This window comes from Crinia signifera, chromosome 6, assembly GCF_055691185.1.
Source record: "Crinia signifera chromosome 6, ASM5569118v1, whole genome shotgun sequence".
In the NCBI taxonomy this organism is placed as follows: Eukaryota; Metazoa; Chordata; class Amphibia; order Anura; family Myobatrachidae; genus Crinia; species Crinia signifera.
Window position 1 is genome coordinate 209,314,702 of NC_139222.1, and position 16,745 is coordinate 209,331,446.

Here is a 16,745-nt window from a genome sequence, read left to right on the forward strand (position 1 = left end):
GAAACAAGCATGTAGATAAGCAAGAACTAAATTAAAAATAAAGAGAGCGCGCACTGTGTTGATCTATTTGATTTTTTACTCAATTAAAAATAGGTATAATTACACAATAGATTTCAATAAAAATACACAATATAAATGATTACATATGCAGATACAAAAAAATAGATATAAAATTTAATTTGATTGTGGGCATCCGACATTAATCTTAGACCTGATTAGTAAGAAGTGCCTCTGTTCAAACAGTGGAATCCTTATAGAAAAATCGGTAATAACACTCTTGAGAAGATTGATTTTAAATTCACATTGGACTGTTCATATGAAATGATATAGATATTACCAATCGCTGTCCTCGTCTGTGTGCGGTGTTAATTGCAATCCTCACATCCGTCCGCTTCAACCGGTGTTGCTCTGATGTGAATGAGCCGGTACCGGGAGCAGACTCTGTGATCTGGGTGTCTGTTCGTCCGCTACAACCAGCGTGGCCCCGAGATGGAAAGGGCTGGCGCTGGGAGCTGACAAGCCGCGATGTATGTTGCTGACGACCAGTGTGGCCCCAGGTGGAAAAGGGCTGGCGCTGGGAGCTGACAGGGTCGCAGAGTATAGATGGTAGCCCAGGAATCCTGACGGACGGACGCACCTGGAAGGCACTGGGATCGAGGACGCAGAAGGCGTTGAAGTGAAACAGCAGGTAGCCGAGTCCAATGGTAAAGGAGTTAAGGAGTATAAATCACTCAGAGGCGGTCAGGTATCTTTAGAGAGGTCGGATGCCACAGGTCCTGTGGCATCCGACCTCTCTAAAGATACCTGACCGCCTCTGAGTGATTTATACTCCTTAACTCCTTTACCATTGGACTCGGCTACCTGCTGTTTCACTTCAACGCCTTCTGCGTCCTCGATCCCAGTGCCTTCCAGGTGCGTGCGTCCGTCCGTCAGGATTCCTGGGCTACCATCTATACTCTGCGACCTGTCAGCTCCCAGCGCCAGCCCTTTTCCACCTGGGGCCACGCTGGTCGTCAGCAACATACATCGCGGCTTGTCAGCTCCCAGCGCCAGCCCTTTCCATCTCGGGGCCACGCTGGTTGTAGCGGACGAACAGACACCCAGATCACAGAGTCTGCTCCCGGTACCGGCTCATTCACATCAGAGCAACACCGGTTGAAGCGGACGGATGTGAGGATTGCAATTAACACCGCACACAGACGAGGACAGCGATTGGTAATATCTATATCATTTCATATGAACAGTCCAATGTGAATTTAAAATCAATCTTCTCAAGAGTGTTATTACCGATTTTTCTATAAGGATTCCACTGTTTGAACAGAGGCACTTCTTACTAATCAGGTCTAAGATTAATGTCGGATGACCACAATCAAATTCAATTTTATATCTATTTTTTTGTATCTGCATATGTAATCATTTATATTGTGTATTTTTATTGAAATCTATTGTGTAATTATACCTATTTTTAATTGAGTAAAAAATCAAATAGATCAACACAGTGCGCGCTCTCTTTATTTTTAATTTAGTTCTTGTTCTTTTGATTCTAGAAAGGCAATTTAGTCCTTCTAGGTGTCTGGGAGCAGCCATCTTAGCTGTGGACCTATATATACAGACATAAATAACCTTATAACCCACTGCGCCCGATTTTTCCACTTAGTGGTTAATTGCTTTATGTAGATAAGCAGCACTTATGTGGCATAATATGTATATACTGTGTGGTAAAATATATGTAATGGGCATTACAGTGTGTGGCATAATGTATAATAGGCATTATGTTGTGTGGCAAAAAGTGTAATGGGCATTACGGTGTGTGGCATTATGTGTAATTCCCTTTTTAAGGAAATAAAGGTCAACTCACCAATCTGTAAAAAAAACAATTGTTATTTTATTTAAGTGAAATAGTACAGCGCAGAGCAAGCCTGGACAGACACTTGAGAGGTAGGAAAGTGTTGCTTACACCCAGTTTCATGACAGGTATCACACATTTCTCCCAGTATTCCTTTTTTTTTTGAGTCTTTCAAGGGCAAATAGACAAAGTACAAAGGATTGACCTACAGAATAAAAGTTTTTGGGGATGCATTCTGAAAATAACATTTTGGATATTGAATCAAGCTTGTTGTCTGAAAACACCAACTTTAGGGCATGGACCGTTGCATCAAAGTAATGCTTGCAGCACATTTATCTAACTCTGTATGTAGTAGGGATGAGTGGGTACGGCTTAGGGGAATCCAGACACCCCCAGACACTCCTACTCCGAACCCCCTCTCCGAGCTTGTTCGGGATTTCCCGCCCAGGCTTGGAGCGCCGGTCTCGAGACCTCGCGAAATCCCGCAGTCAGATCTTGCGAGATCCGGACCCTATATATATATATATATATATATATATATATATATATATATATATATATATATATACAGATATATACAGGTTGAGTATCCCTTATCCGAAATGCTCGGGACCACAAGCATTCCGGATAAGGGAATATTCCGGTTTTTGGAATATTTTTTTTTTAGCCATACTTACCTGCCCCTGGTGGGTCCCCGATGGTCCCCCGGCGTCCATGGAGTCCTCCGGCGTCCACGGCAGGCCACCAGCACCGTCTCCGGCGTCTCCAATGGTCCCAGGAGTGCTTTGCGCAAGTTCCCAGGCGCGCCGGTGACGTCACCGGCGCGCGCGCGCACTCGCGCAAAGCACTCCTGGGACCGCTGGAGACGCCGGAGAGGATGCTGAAGGCCTGCTATGGACGCCGGAGGACTTGGTAAGTATTAAAAGAGGATGGGGGGGGGGAAACAAAAAAAAATTTGAATTATTCCAAAAAAACACGGTTTTTGGAATAATTCGGATACGGGATGCCCGGATACGGGATACCCGAACTGTATATATATATATATATATATATATATATATATATATATATATATATATATACACGAGTGGCCAGTGCCATTTTTCACTCCAGCTTCGGAGAGAGGAGAGGAAGGGTGTGGATTTGCTGTGCTGTGGTGGTGTCCTACTGCTGCATAAGTTCAGTCCAGTGATCCTGCCATTCGTCCAGTGATACTGCTGCAGTTCCAGTCCAGTGATAGCACTATATAAGTCAAGTCCAGTGGTACTGCCATTAAAGTCCAGTCCAGTGATACTGCTGCATAAGTCCAGTCCAGTGGCACTGCCGTTAAAGTCTAGTGGTACTGCTGTTAAAGTCCAGTGATACTGTTGTTAAAGTCCAGTGATACTGCAGTTAAAGTCTAGTCCAGTGATACTGCTGCATTAGTCCAGTCTAGTGATATTGCCGTTAAAGTCCATTGGTGTTGCTGTTAAAGTTCAGTGATGATGCCAATAAAGTCCTCTGATACTGCCGTTTAAGTCCATTGGTACTGACGTTAAATTCCAGTTATACTGCTGTTAAAGTTCATTGCTGTTAAAGTTCATTGGTACTGCCATTAAATTCCAGTGATACTGCCAATAATGTAATTAAAACTGCTGTATAAGTCCAGTCCAGTTGTACTACCATTAAATGTGGAGGAAAAAAAAAAGGGGTGATACACCACAATTTAGCGCTACCCTTGTTGGGACACCACTGTGACGGAAGGAAAAAATAAATGAATACTTCCCCTTCCTTTAGGTTCGAATATATTTCTTTCTATTTTTGATAGAATGGTTCTGTCCGGTAGACTCCAAATATGTTATCCAAATGTATATATGGAAATGGAGAGAAAACAAACAAAAGGCCACTGGTTTTGTATCTGGCGTTATATCTCTTTTTGAAATATTATGTTTGTGAGGCTTGAAAACAATGCATACCTCACTTACATAATATCAGATGTAGTTAATCACATAAAGGTATCTTTAAACTCATTGGGTGGCGTACCCGTACTCACGATGTAATGGCGTACGGGTACGCCACCCAATGAGTTTAAAGATACCTTTATGTGATTAACTACATCTGATATTATGTAAGTGAGGTATGCATTGTTTTCAAGCCTCACAAACATAATATTTCAAAAAGAGATATAACGCCAGATACAAAACCAGTGGCCTTTTGTTTGTTTTCTCTCCATTTCCATATATACATTTGGATAACATATTTGGAGTCTACCGGACAGAACCATTCTATCAAAAATAGAAAGAAATATATTCAAACCTAAAGGAAGGGGAAGTATTCATTTATTTTTTCCTTCCGTCACAGTGGTGTCCCAACAAGGGTAGCGCTAAATTGTGGTGTATCACCCCTTTTTTTTCCTCCACATCAAATACTTTGGGCCTTTAAGGTTAGACCCAGTCGATACATCACCAGCTGCAACCTTTGTGAGCGCCTGAGAGAAAAACCCCGCCCCACAAAATCCTATCGTACTACCATTAAAGTCCATTGGAAATGCTGTTAAAGTCCAGTGGTACTGCAGTTAACGTTAGTCCAGTGATACTGCTGCATAAGTTCAGTCCAGTGGTAATGGCATTAAAATTCAGTGGTACTTCTGTTAAAGTCCAGTGATACTACCTTTAAAGTTCAGTGATACAGCCAATAAAGTCCAGTTATACTGCCATTAAAGTCCAGTGATACTGCCATTCAAGTTCAGTAGTACTGCAGTTAAAGACCATTGGTACTGCCATGAAAGTCCACTGATACTGCCATTAAAGTCCAGTGATACTGCAGTTAAAGGCCAGTCCATTGATACAGCTGCATAAGTCCAGTCCAGTGGTAGTGCCATTAAAGTCCAGTGGTACTGCTGTTAAAGTCCAGTGATACTGCTGTTAAAGTCCAGTCCAGTGATACTGCTGCATAAGTCCAGTCCAGTGGTACTGACATTAAAGTCCAGTGGCACTGCATTTAAAGTTCAGTCCAGTGATACTACTGCATAATTCCAGTCCAGTGATACTGCTGTATAATTCCAGTCCAGTGTTACTGCTGCATAAACCCAGTCAATTTGTACTCCCATTAAAGATGACTGGTGCTGCTGTGAATGTCCAGTGATACTGCCGTTAAAGGTCATTGATACTGTTGTTAAAGGCCAGTGTTACTGCCTTTAAAGTCCAGTGGTACTGCTGTTAAAGTCCAGTCCAGTGATACTGCTGCATAATTCCAGTCGAGTGATACTGCTGCATAAACTCAGTCCATTGGTACTGCCGTTAAATTCGAGTGATACTGCTGTATAATTCCAGTCCAATAATACTGCGGTATAATTCCAGTCCAGTTGTACTGCTGTATAATTCTAGTCCAGTGGTACTGCTGTATAATTCCAGTCCAGTGATACTGCTGCATAAATTCAGTCCAGTGGTACTTCTGATAAAGTCCATTGGTACTGCCGTTAAAGTCCAGTCCGGTGATACTGCTGTATATTTCTAGTCCAGTGATACTGCTGTATAATTCCAGTCCAGTGATACTCCAGAAAGAAAATGGAGAACCCAAATGTGGAGGATAAAATAGTGAAAGAACAAGAACCACTTCCTCCTAGTGCTGAAGCTGCTGCCACTGGAACATGAAATGCCATCACTACAATGAATAAAATGACATTGGGCATCGGCCTTGGCACATGACGCATTAGGCAACGGATAAGACAGTTGTTGTCAATTGGATGCAAAAGGCCATTGCCACGCCTGGGCAGAACACCAAAAATCTACCTCTTTGGTCTGAAATTATTTTTCTCTAGATCTGGATAACACTTGTTTTGCCATATATAGCTTATGTAAATCTGCAATAAGCAGGGGTAAGGATGTGGGTCACCTAGGGACATACTCCATTATGCATCACCTGAAGCTCGTTCGTAAGTCACTGTTTAGTTCAGAAACTGTGGCTAGGACCGTAAGCAGTCCAGTGACACCGAAAATCCTTTGGTCCTATTGTATTCAAGCACCTGAAAACCACACCAGTCACTCCTCGTCAATTTCCTCCTTGATCGGATCAGAGGCAGACCATGTCACCGGCATGACTGACTCCTCTTCTAGAGGTTGTGACGCGCTGGAACTCCACCCTCTATATGCTACAAAGGATGGAGAAGCAGCAAAAGGCCATTTAAGCCTACACAGCCACCTATGACATATTCAAAAGAGGGGGATGCACCTGACTCAAGCGCAGTGGAGATTGATTTCCGTGTTGTGCAAGGTTCTCCAACTGTGTGAACTTGCCACACATGAGGTCATCCCTCTGATCAGGCTGTTGCAGAAGCAGCTGGAGAAAGTGAAGGAAGAGTTAAAGCATGGCAATTCCGCAAAGCATGTACAGTAGGTCTTGTGGATGAAGCCCTTCATATGCCTTGCCAGGATACAAGAGTGGTCAGTCTATTAAAGTCATAGGAAAACATTTTGGCCACCGTGCTTGATCCTCGATTTAAAGCATATGTTGTGTCTCTGTTTCTGGCGGACACAAGTCTACAGCGGTGCAAAGACCTGCTGGTCGGGAGATTGTGATCTGAAGGAGACCGTGACATGACAACAGCTCCTCCATCATTTTCTCCCACTCCTGTGGCTCAGAGGAAACAGCTCAAATTTCCTACTTGACCCGCTGGCAGTGATGCAGAGCAGGCAGAAGAGAGTTTGTACATCTGGTCTCTAATGAAGGACCTGCCAACAATTGCTGACATGTCTATTGTCGCTGCATACAATGCTGTCACCCTTGAAAAAATGGTGGAGAATTACAATGGTGACAACATCCAAGTAGGCATGTCAGGACAAGGACAATTCCACCTTTTGTTTGTTATTTTGTGCTTTTAGGGGCCTAGTTTTTCGAACTCCTATCCTGTCTGCCGCTGTAGAGCCACTTCTAAATGGGCCATGTGTTTGTGTCACCCACCTATGTCACTTAGCATAGTCATCCAGCTACCTTGGTGCAACTTTTTGACCTAAAAACAACATTGCGAGATGTTCAGGATAGACTGGAAATGAGTGGAAATTAATGTTTTTGAGGCTAATAATAAGGCTTGTCTGCTCTTAGCCTGCATCGTAAGCATGGCAACTGAAGCATGAGTTTGACTGGAGTTTGGACTGGATTTGGACTTACACCTGCACATGGCATCATTTTATTTTTCACCAATTACCATCTCTCTCAGCCTCTAAGCTGATGAAAGCTATGTATTTTCTTTGTTTACTGTCTCTTTACAATGATTTGTACCATGTACCTCCGTAACCACTGTTTGCAAAGCCTGTATGCTGTACCATCACTAGTTGCACACCCTTTGAACAACAAGCTGGCAGGGTGTGCCAGCTTTGGAAGAAAAGTGCTGCATCCGGTCGAACTCATGCTTCAGTTGCCATGAAAATAATATTATTACTGCTGCAGCAAGCATGCATTTGAGCAGCATGATCAAGATGGCGCCGCTGATGGCTGCCTAGGAGCTGTGCAGCTCAGCCAATTATGTTCCATGAGTGATAACTGTACTGTCTCTCTGCTTGTATTGTTACCTACCTGGCTGTTTCAGCGACCAGTGGCGCCGCTAATGGCTGCCTAGGCGCTGTTCAGCTTGGCGGGTATGTGCTCCCTATGTGATAACTGTACTTAAATGCTACCTTCCTGGCTGTTGCAGCGACCAGTGGCACCGCTGATGGCTGCCTAGGCGCTGTGCAGCTCGGCGGGTATGTGTTCCCCACATGTAATGTCTTAATGTAATGTATGTAATGCCTTCATCCCTGCTTGATGCTGCACTGTAAATCCACAAAAAATTCCTAGTGTGCGCAAGCATACATGGCCAATAAAGTTGATTCTGATTCTGATTCTAATAGTGTAGGAGCAAAATATTCTGCAATGTTAGCAGTTTTTTATGTTTGTTTAAAAAAAATAAAATCCAGATCCATAACACAAAACACGAAAATGGTAGAGTTTTGGAATAGATCCCGATCCAAAACACAGCCGGAGATACAGACCCAAAATCCAAAAAGTGCACGTGCACACCCCTAGTATGTAGCAGACCAAAACTGTCCACTGTAGTTGAGTTAAAAGAGAGTTAACATTTTGTGGTTAGCCAGCCCACAGAGGAAGATAATTAAGAGCTAAATTGCCATTTTACCTAATGAAGTTCTGTTGCTGAAGTCTATGAATCACTAATGAGCTGGAATAATAATAAGCCGATATTCTTTAATGAGGACTTTGCTTTTCCCTCCCTTTTCTTCATCTCCTGCCTATCTGTTCTCCTCTCCCTCCTCTTCCTCTCTCTCTCTCTCTCTCTCTCTCTCTCTCTCTCTCTATCTATCATATCTACAATGGCTCCATCTCACTCTTATTCAACAAACAAACAAAGAACACACAAAAAACAAACTGGTTTCACTCTCTTTGTCTATTAAAGTACTCTATTTCCTAACGGAGGTTTGGGGGGGTGCATGATGGGTTAGTATAATACCATGGTAAGCAATATATTACACCTATCACTGTGAATTACCAGCAGCCTCAGGAGCTGCAGAAGAGGTCAGGAGAAGGTCACATGACCAGTGTCACTAGGTAAAGTCAGTGACAGTTTGAAGGGAGTGTCAGTTGATGGAGTGAGACATGTACAATGCCCTTTAGGAGCCTGTCCTGATGTAATGGTGGAGAGGTGCCATATATCTTTGAGACCAGGAGGGCATGAGGTACTGATCTGGTGATGGCCGGTGCCAGCATCAGAGCAGTGTAGATAACGGAAGCTGTGCTACAGCAGGTTTGGAGGGCAAGTAGAGTCTGCAATATGGACAAGTGACAGGTGTGTCAGGCATACTTGCCTACTTTTGAAAAGTAGTTTGAGGGAGATTATAGATCACTTTCTAATGCGCCGTGCCATTGAGGGGGTGCATCACACCCAGGAGGCATGTCTATCTTCGCTGGATGGAACAGCAAATTCGGCCTGCACCGAGCGGGCCTGAATCACCCCCCAGAGAGAGGGGGTGAGAGAAGGAAGAGAGAGAAGGGGGGTGAGAGGTGTCAGGCAAACAGATGGAGAATGGAGCATGGTCTTGGTGCTGTCTGTCTGCTGCATAACAAGCACATTCTAATTAAAAATAAACTGTTCTAGTCTTTGCTTACTTCATGAGTTCCTCTATGTGCATCCATTCTTCACAAACCCCTTCACCACACAAATTCAATGTTTCTTGTTAAAGCTACATAGGTACCAGGCGACTACTGCTGGCATAACAAATCCCAGTGGAGCTTCCCAGAACATAGCATTGGATCACCACTGTTACCATTGGAGCCCTTCTTTATATAGTATGTAAATATAAAGTGATCCCAATGACCGCTGTGCATGTGAAGCTTTTAAGGGTGCTTTCAGCAATAACACTCATGTAGTCTGCGGGCTACAATGCCTAGTGCCATCTTTAGACAAGAAAGTAGTCCCCATAGGCGTCTACAGGGGCTGCAGTTGCAAAGAACACCTAGGGATCTACGGATTTTTTTTACTGAAGTTTCCAGTTGATACATTTGGTGGATTCTTTTTATCTGCAGGTACTCCATGAAAACACCCATTTTTTGGAGGTAATCGTAAAATATAAGTATTATAAATAGGCCCCTCTATTTGATAGTACAACCCCAAAGTAGTTTTTTAATACTTCAGCTAGAGCAAAGGTTCCCAAACCTTTTTAAATCATGGCACCCTGGAGTATCACAATTGTTTTGAAGTCACCCCTAGAATAAAAGTTTCTTGTTGAGAAATTTAGAGAAAAAAATATTAAATTAAATAAATTCTGTTATATGTCATCCTTAGGTTTTATTATGTGTAGAGGGACAGGTTTCACTTCTGTTCATCCACACAGTTCATGATTGGCAGCTACCAGCACTAGTTTTGGCTATTACAATGAACATAAGTAATTTGCATTGGTCCTGGACCATAAACCTGAGGCACCCCCGCAAGGGTCCGGAGGCACCCCAGGGTGCCATCGCAGACAGGCCGTATTCTGGTTGGTGCGGTTCTGTCCGGGTGCGGTCGGACGGCCGATGTTTGGTGTTTGCGCATGTGCAAAGGCGTATCTGCGCATGTGCAAACGCTGCGCACGTCCGAATACGGCGTGAATTTTGGACACTTCAAACAGGGGGTGGAGAGGGGCGTGAAGGGATGTTTGGGCTCATTACCATATGCGTACGCCCCGCGTTTCATGGGCGTTCCCATGAAAACGCTGGGCGTACGTATGGTAATGCGGCCATGACGCACGTGTGGGGGGCGGACATATGGCATAGCCGGATGCCAGCTGCCCACCCATATCCCTGCTTTTGCACGGAGAAATGCCCGAGTGGTCTGGAGCACTCGGTGCTGCCTGACCACTCGGTCCTGCATTCGATTGTCTGCGACCATCAAATGATGGGGGAGGTTCCCAGAGATGGAGGAGGTGTTCACATGAGAAATCCACTCGCGGTCCATTCGGTCAGCGTCTTACCGCATTTGGACGGAGTGAGCGATCCCTACGGAAGGCGGAGCTAAGAACGCTCGGTTCCTGTCCGCAAATACGCATCCGACCGCACCAACCAGAATAAGGCCCACAGTTTGGGAACCACTGAGCTAGAGGAATGTTTTTTTTTTCTATAGATGGTAAAATAAGCCGGGCCTTCTACTACTGTGCAGGAATTATTACTCACCCTAGTCTAGAAATAAAAGGCGGAAGGGGCCAAAGCACGTACTGGAGATTTCTCACTAGAAGTAATGTTATATTATCTAAAAGAGGTTTCCTGGCTTTCCTTGCTTATGCTACTTAATAATATACTTGTCAGCTTCATAAATACTAGTGCAGTTTGGCAGAACAACTATGTGGACAATTCATTATTATCCCTTGCCTGCATCTCTTCGTAGCATTATCACGGGAAAACATACTGTAAGTAACTTATTTTCTTTGCTGCCGTTATTGTCTGCAGCATTTATAGAAGTGCTATTATCTGGTTTATCGGCAGTCATTTACTTTCTTGACTTGAAAATGTAGCAATCTCTTAGTTATTCTATACAATGAGCATCTTCCATTGTGCTGCACTGATAGTGAGGAGCATATGAGGAAGTATCTTTAGTCTTGTCTGTGACTGTATTCGGGTGATTAGTGGTGTTCATATGTCCAATGTGTGGTGCCAAAGGGCATTGCCAACTCTTCCTGTACTATGCCAGTAGTCTCTGCCAATTTACTCTTCTAGCAATTAAAGTAAGAAATACTATACATATCTGTTAGATGCTTCATTCTTATGTTCTCCTATACCAGCCCTTGAAGCCTTAATGTGGTGCATGTGGAAGATCCAGTCCAGAATTGAGAGCAGCAGCAGCAGGGCTAGAGAGATCCAGTCTGGGTTTTCCTACGGTGTATTGTCAATCACTGTTGGCTAATTAACAACCACTGTTACTTCCTTTTATATGTTTGCCCAGAGCAGAGGTTCAGTGTTCCCAATGCTTTTTAGTGGCTGGGCTATAGGGAATGTGAGCATTACCTTAGGTATTCTCTGGAGTGTACCTGTCACGTATGGGGTTGAGGAACCAGTCGCAACCAAAGTGCAAGATACAGTATGTAGTGCTGTGGGGAACAGGATCTAGGAACTCCAGAAAAAAAACAGGGATCTGGTAACGCTGGAAAGTCTGGATCTGGGACTGCCAGTAACTCTGGAATGTTCTGGGTTAAGGAATATCGGGACAACTAAAATACGCCACTTGGCAATAACCAGAATTCAGGAATGCATACTTGGCAATAACAGAAATGAGAAAAGCCTACTTGGCGGTGTAACTGCGGAATGCCTTCTTGGCAGAAATTATTCTGTGGTAACGAAAAGTAATGCACAAGTCTCTATAGCTGGCAGCTCCTAGATACAAGAATAGTAGGATGCTGGGTGACGACTGGAACCAGATAGCAACTAATCAGCAGATGGTGGCTGGAACTGGGTGGCGGCTGGTTTGCAGGTTAGTGGCTGGATAACTCAGAGTGGCTAGTTAGCCGATATTGGATGGATAGCTCGGAGTGGTATGGTTATCCAATTAGCAGCTGGATTACAGGTAATGGCTGAATAGTTCAGAGTTTCTAGTTAGCCGATTGTGGCTTAATAGCTTGGTAGACAGACTCTCTCTCCCCTGCTGTCTCTTTCACTTTCTCCATACTTGCCTACTTTTGAAAAACCGTTTCAGGGAGATTATAGTTGGTAGTAGAATTTTGCGCAGCGCCCCACTGAGGGGGCGTGTCATGCTCCACCCAAAGGGTGTGTCTAGTTCCATATATGGAGAGATTGTGAAAAAATATTGCGAATGTGGCACCTAGAAGCGTGGGTGTGTACTGCGACATCTGAGAGAAATCTTGTAAAATGACTTATATCCAAATGTAGATGAGCCCTAAAGCAGTTAGTAAGAGCTACTATACTTGCTAACGTTCTGGGAAATGGTGCAGATGATTCAATGTAAATGTATCTATCTCTCGTTCCTTTTTTCCCCAAAAATGTAACAGTGTAATGTGAGCTAGGTGAAATGAGGGAGATTGCTAGACTAATGAGGGAGAGAGGGAGATTGCTGCTATTTCCGGGAGTCTCCTGCAGAATACAGGAGGGTAGGTAACTATGACTTTCTCCCCAGCAGTCCCTCTCACTATCTCCCCTGTGACCTCCCTCTATATCTACTCTGTGCCCTCTCTCCCCATCTACCCTATGCTCTCTCTCTATCTCTCCCCTGCATTCTCTCTCCTCCTTCCATGAGCTCTCTCTCTCACTATTTCTCCCTTCTCTGTGCTTTCGCTTTCCCCTGTTCTCTCCCCACACTCTCTTTTCTCTCCCCACACTCTCTCTTGCTATCTTTTGGTCCCTGCTTCCCTGGGGGTGTGGGTTGTTAGGTGTACACCAACTAGGTCGACAAGCATTGGGTCGACAGGCAGCAAGGTTGACATGTTTAAAGTGCACCGCATCCCCTCGCATTGCTCGCTTCATTGCGATGCTTCGGGCACGGCGCCTCGCTATGCTCGGCACACTATTTTATTCTCCCACCATGCCCTAGTGGATGGTAGGGCATGAAATACCGCCTGTCAGCACATGTCGGCTCAAACCCCATGTGAAAAACCCCATGTCGACCTTTTGACTGTTGACCTAGCCCATTTCGACCTAATGCTTGTATTGACCTAATGACCTGTCGACCTAGACACATGTCGACCTTGACCCAAGTTGACCTAAACCCATGTCGACCTTGCTGCCTGTCGACCTAGTGGTGTCGACCAAATGCTTGTCGACCTAGTTGGTGTAGACCTAACGACCGTATCCCTTCCCGTGAAACCGTGAAAAACTCATGTCGACCTTTTGACTGCTGACCTTGCCATTGTCGACCTAATGCTTGTGTCGGCCTGCTGACCCTGTCAACCTTAGCCATGTCAACCTTTTTACGGTGTCGACCTTCAGTGGTTGATCCAATGCATGTCGACCTAATGACCATGTCCCCTCAGCCAGAATGTGACAAGCACGGGTTAAAATGTCAGGATCGTTCATTTCTTATGCAGATATTGTTAGATAATAATATGGACAATTCTATTTGTGTTACTGATGGGTTAGAAAAGTATCAGGGATAGAAAGACTGCCCTTTACAACACCTTCTAACACCTGGTCAGGCTCTGTGTATCAGCGGTTAGTAAATACACATTTTGTTACAAGCTAATATAAAGCTATTGTGTCAGTATGGCTTGCATTTGGTATATCTAATAACTCCAGTACCCTGCTACTTCAGTCACACCAACCTAGGAGAGATTGACCTTGACAGAAGTCTCCCGTCATTCTGGTTGGCATTGTGCCCCATTGTTATGGTAATCAGAAGGAGCACGTTAATAATAAAGACAAGAACTTGCATAGGGAGGGGGAACACATCCAGCTGTAGAGCAGAGCAAAGTGCCGACCGCTCTGATGAAAGCTGCATGCTAAACACAGAGCCTGCATGGGCACCAAAACAAAAGGGCAGCGGGTGCTGCCAGCTTCCAAATGAGGCTGGCAGCGCTCCAATCATCCTCTGCCAACTGTATGAGAGTGACTCAGCAACTTTCAAGCTGCAGAATCGACAAGGTTAGCTGAGTAAAGCCGGTACACACGGGGCAACTGCTGCCGCTGTGCTGAGCGACGGGCTTAAGCGCGATTGCGCGGCACCTTCGATGCACTCTACGCATTGCTGTGTGAGGAGCAATCTGTGCTGAGTGGGGTTTTACCTATTGTTTATAGGAAACTCCCGCGCACATCCCATGGCACAGTTCAAAAAGAATGTGCTGCATATACTTTTTTTGAACGAGGTCCCAATTGCATCACACGCAAATCGCAAAAATCGAGTTCAAAATGCATGCAATGGCCGCACGATGGGCACCTAAATAGTACGGGCAGCACATACTTTATGTGTTGTAAGATGTGATGTACGCGGGAGCAGGCATCTCATCACACCTGTCCGTCTCACCGTGTATTGGTGGCATATGCCAGTGAAACATCCAGGGATGGGTCACAGTGAGCTCTCTAACACCCCATGCAGAGTACACGGGAGCAGGAAATGTTAATAATATATATATTTTTAAAGACATGCTTCACTGTTTTATTACATATATAAAAGCTTCTCCACCAAAAGGATCCTATATGTAATTGTGGAGTTAAAGTGTCCACAAATGTGTTAAAATATCCCATTTACTCCAGCTGTCCTACCTACAGATTGATAGGGACTGATATCCATTGTCTGTCATAAAAGATAGATGCACACAGTAGGTGCTGTAAAGATTTATGGACAATCTGTGTTAGTGTTCACCATCCATATACACAATGCCAAGTACACACAGGTTTATGCGTCATCCCAACAGGAACAGATGGACATTCTAACTATCGCAGGTATGCTGTACAATAGAACCCCAGCAAAGAGGGTAGTAGATAACACATTATGGAACAAGTAATCTGGACACACACAGGATAAATATTAGTGATTACTGATTATGCATTGTTGAGCTGCACAATATACCAGGAATAGAGCTAAAAAGATCTGTTCAATATGCCATCTGTGCCACCTCTCTGCTGACAAGTGACATTTCAAAAAGCTACTTCGGGGGGCAATTGCTACATTCTACATCTTTCCATATCCGTGTACATTCTGAAGACTATGGATTCTGCTTATGTTTTTCTTCACAGACATTCCTCACTTAACGATGTACCTGTTTAACGACCGCTCAGACTTACATCCTTCTTTTATCGACCACACTGCGACCTGCCTACCCATTCCTACTTACGACCCGCCCTGACTGTTTAGTGACCCATGCTGCCAGAGCCGGCCCTAGCCTAAATGATGCCCTAGGCAAGATTTTGGCTAGTGCCCCCTAGCACCGCCACTAGTTCCACCTCTGACCCTGCTCCCCTTTCCCAGCACCATCAACCCTCATCATAGCAGTCATCCTTTTGGTGCTCCTATCCACAATATTTTAATTAGAAACAGTGCACACATTTGGTGCGCAGCCCAAACAGGAGTGTGTTCTTGCTGGGAAGGGGCATGGCCACACAATAGTACCCCCAGTTCAAATTATGCCACACAGTAGTGCAACTTTATTCACATTATATCATGCGATGGTGTCCCTTATTCACGTTACATCACACAGTAGTACCACTTTACCTTATATACATTACTTCTCACATTATTCACATTATACCCTTAGAAAAAAATCCTGAGAAAAGATTGCATTTTAAGCACCTCCATGGCCACACTGCAACCCAGCACAAAGCAGTGTGTGCTGGGCAGAGGAGAAGAGCTGCAGCTGCTGCTGTCCCTTAAGGGGAGGGGGCCCGAGGCCCCCACAGGGCCCTTCCATAGTGAGTAGTGGGAGTAGGAGAGGTGGCATTATGTGTGTGCTGGGCAGAGGAGAAGAGCTGCAGCTGCTGCTGCTGTCCATTAAGGGGAGGGGGCCCAGGGCCCCCACTGGGCCCTTCCATCAGACTTTGGCCTGGGTAATTTGTACCCCCTACCCCTTTCTCTTGGCACCCCTGATAATACCACACAGTAATGCCCCTTACACATGACACACATTATTAATGTCCTTATAAACATAATGCCCCTTACACATTATGCCAACCTTTATTAATACAAATTCATACACATAATGACACACATATTGCCCATTACACATATGTTGCACAATATAAATGCCCATGCATTAATGTCGGCATTATAATGTGTATAAACATGACACACAAAATGCCTGTTACACATAGGTCGCACATTATTAATGCATTTATACATGACACACATAATGCCCCTTACACATATGCCGAACACTATTGCACACCCACAGACAGCACTCGCACAGCCGCTAACAATGTGACCTCTGCCTCTGCTTGGATACAGATGTTTCCTCATACATCTTGCCTCAATAGGCCATGCAGCTCCTGGCCAGTTCTGCTAACGTTGGGTGCCTTTTTTAGTGAAAATTCGTCTTATTTGCATTGTTATGACCAGCACACACAAGGAGCTTCCAATGATTAAAATGATATGTGGCATGCCTATATTCTGTGTGCGACTGTGGCTGTACCTGCATACGGAATGCTATGTTATAGTGATTTCCATGAATACACTACTTCATATGCAGATACAGCCTCACTCACACACAGACTATAGGCATGCTGCATATCGTTTTAATCAGCAGAAGCCTAGTTTGCCTATGCCTAGGGCCGGCTCTGCGTGATGCACCCGTTTTGCAGCGTCTCCGCGACATGCCAGAGAATAGGAGGAGTATGACTTTTCTTTATTTAGAAATGTACTGTACTTGTATTATGTATTTTTATACACTTTTGTTTACCAACCAATTAGTTTAACAACTGAGTCGTAGGAACGGAACCCGGTCGTTAAGTGAGGAATGTCTGT